Source organism: Cynara cardunculus, assembly GCF_001531365.2.
Source record: "Cynara cardunculus var. scolymus isolate 2C chromosome LG 5, CcrdV1, whole genome shotgun sequence".
Taxonomy (NCBI): Eukaryota; Viridiplantae; Streptophyta; class Magnoliopsida; order Asterales; family Asteraceae; genus Cynara; species Cynara cardunculus.
In genome coordinates, this window is record NC_037532.1 from 2,518,510 (window position 1) to 2,522,237 (window position 3,728).

The window sequence follows — 3,728 nt, forward strand, 5'->3', positions numbered from 1 at the left end:
TTCATTTATGTTCGTGAACGTTCGTTCATTTACCGTTCGTTTACGTTCGTTTATATTCGTTCGTTTATGTTCGTTTATATATTAAATTTAATATATAATCTTTTATTTATTTACTTTGAATTCAAATAATATTTATTTATGTTCGTTTAACCCGTTCGTTTATGTTCGTTTAGTTCGTTCGTTTATGTTTGTTTGTTTACGTTCGTTTAGCATGTTAACGAACGAACATAAACGAACACGAACACACCTGATTTCTAAACGAACGAACACGAACACAAATATTTTCGTTCGTTTACCGTTCGTGTCCGTTCGTTTGTTCGGTTAAGTTAAACGAACGAACATGAACAAACCTCCGTTCGTGTTCGTTCGGTTCGTTTACAGCCCTACTCTGCATAGTGTATCAAGAGTACAAATCTGAAGTCATTCTTTAGAGTTATACTTCAGAGTTATTTCAAGAGTACAACTCTGAAGAGTCATTTTAAATTTCCTTTTAAGTTTAAATTCAATTTATTGATACAGTTTTATTTTTAAATTCAATTTTATTCTAAGGTGAACTTCATTTTAATTAATTATTGAGATAGTTTTATTTCTAAATTCAAATCTGAAGAGTCATTCTTCAGAGTTATTTCAAGAGTACAAGTTTAAAGTAGCATCGTACTTTCGATGATCATCCATTTCTGTAAGATAAGTTTTTGACATGATTTAATTTTTTAAAATTATCTCGTATAATACACGGGATCGAACCTAATATATATATATATATATATATATATATATATAGAGAGAGAGAGAGAGAGAGGAGCGATCAAATAAAAACCACCTCCATTTGTGTAAACTGTGTAAACCAATCTCACTCATCCATTTTCTTGATCAATGGTTAAGATTAATCAAGGTTATTTAAGGAAATTAAAAATAAAAAAAATGAAAATACATTTTATAATACCAATAAGGGTAAAGCCAAATATTCATTTATTTAAGGAAACCATATCATGTATATCATATTATTAATGAAACTAATCTATTTTTTGTAAAGTAATTTATTATTTTTACGTTAACATTTTTACGTTAACATTTATTATTATTAATGAAACTAATTTATTTTTCATCTTGCAATTATTTCATGACGAACCGCCTACATTATGCACCTGTTTCATTTTTCATTTCATCTACTGAATGGATCACCTACACCATCACTGAAACGGGTTTCACCATGAAAGCAGTTCACCACTCATTGTTCAATTACGCCATGAACTAGTTTCACCTTCATGAGACTTGTTTCATGTAAATTAATTTTTTTTATTTCACTCATGATTTGATGCATTCTTTCATTTACTCCTTACAATCTTCAAGATTCTGGAGCAGATTACAATCTTCAAAATCCCGAAGCAGATTCATCATGTACCGTTTCATGACGAACCAAATAAATTATGCACCCGTTTCATGTTCCATTTTTTCTACTAAACGGATCAACTACACCATCACTGAAACGTGGTTCACCATGAAACTATTTCATATTACTCATGAATCAATTACAACATGAAYCAGTTTCACCTTCATGAAACCTGTTTCATTAACATTATTTTTTTAATTTGAACCATAATTTACGATTTCATTCCATAATGCAATTCAATCTTCAAGACCCGTTTGCATATTCAATCTCATAACAATATATCAAATTCAAATTTTTAATATTATAATATAATTAAATATTTAAATGTTACCATTTATACAATTTCCTTTATTACGTTTCCTTAATTAAGATTTATTAATAACTTTCATATTTAATAGAAAATATTATAAATGACCGAAATACCCTTATTGATTAAATTTAATTAGAAAAAAATGGAATTTTCCTATTGGTCGAAATTGGTTTACACGGTTTCTTAAAAAATGCACGATTTTCATTTGAACGTGCTCCTATATATATACTAGGTTTGAACCCGTGTATTACACGGGTTAATGACAAAAATCAAACGAAACTGATATGTATTTTATAAAGAATTAATAATCGGAAGTAATTTATAAATTAGACAAAAGTACAAGTTCGATTAAATTTTTGATATAAAGATGCTCTTACTCGAGAATTAAATGTTACATATACAAAGGACGGCATGTGCTTCGATAATCAGAAAAACTTCTAAATGAAGACGAACAATGTAGATCCAATATGCAGCGTTGCGTAGTACATGCAGAGCCTTTGTATACCTCTGTATGAGACAAGCAAAGGGAATCAGAGGCTCTAGGTAGTACATGCAGATATAGAACTTTTATTCAAGACAAGTACAAAGCCTTTATGAAGCTCTGTGTGAAGGACGGAGGTAGGGTCAGAATGACCCCATAGCACCTGTAGAACTTCTGTTAAGCTCTGTATGAAGAACGGAATCAGGCTTCAAGGACACAAGCGTAAAAAAAGTTTCCAGAGATTAAGACGGAAACTCTTCAGAGTTACAAGTCTGAAGGCCATCTTCGGAGTAAGAGACAGAGCCTCGACGCATTACGTGAAGAGACAGAGCTCTTTCTCAAGACTTAAATGCAGAACCTCTGTGCAGTTCTGCATGAAACACGGAGTCTGGTTCAGATTGACCGCATAGCACGTGCAGAACCTCTGTTAAGCTCTGTATGAAGGACAGAATCAGGCTTGACAAACACAAGGGCTAAGAAATCCTCCAGAGTTCACGACGGACAATATCTAGCGTTGCAAGACTTCTAAATCAAGACGACCAATCTGGCTACAAGTGTGAAGTTCTTTTCAAGAGTTAATTGCTAAAATTAGCCAATGCTACAAGTTTGTATAAAATTTTCGTTGTCTTAGAAATAAACCAACTTTTGATAATGATTGTCCTTGGCTCTTATTAAATGAGAAAAACTCTGGACATTAACTTTGAAAGAAAACTCTGAAACACAAGAATTCGGAATTTTATTGTTAGATTGGAAAATAACTCTGGACTTAACTCTGAATAAGAGAAATTCAGAGTTGTCTTCTAAGTCTAGAAAATATCTACGAGCATAACTCTTAATCACAAGAATTTTGATTTCTTATAACTCATACACGTAACTCTGAAGAGAAGTTTAGAGTTGTATTCTAAGTCTGGGAATAACTATATAACTAAGTTTGGAACAGAACAATTCAGAGTTATGTTGTAAGTCTGAGAAATAACCAATATCTGATGACTTCATGTTGATGATTTGTATCACTAATGTCATTTAAGTGTAATGGGATTAAATTGTTGACCAATGTAATCATGATAAATATTGAACAGGTAAGGCAGGTGCGGAGTGCACACTTGTTCGATTTTATTTTGATTTAGGGACGAAGCCCCTAACAGAAGGGGTTCGGGGGCAGCGCCCCCGGGTGGCGGGGTCAAAGGGGCAGCAGCTCCTGGCGGGGTCCAAGGGGAATTTTTTTTCGCGGGTAATATTGCTTTGTGAAAAATGCTTCAAAAATATGAATTTGAAATTTTAAACCCGGTTTTGATGACCACTCCAGAGTTAAATGCAGACGTGAATTTTTTCAGAGTTATGTTGTAAGTCTGGGGGCCGTAAGTAAAAATTGTGTTTTAGGCGGGAAAAATCAACAACCATCGCACAGAAACGTGACACGTGTCCCCAAAGTTACTTATTTATTAATATTATAGATGTGTGTGTATATAAATTAATTAACTTTATATTATTATTAATTAATAAGGTATTAATATTCTTTTAATAATTATATAAATTAATTAAATTTA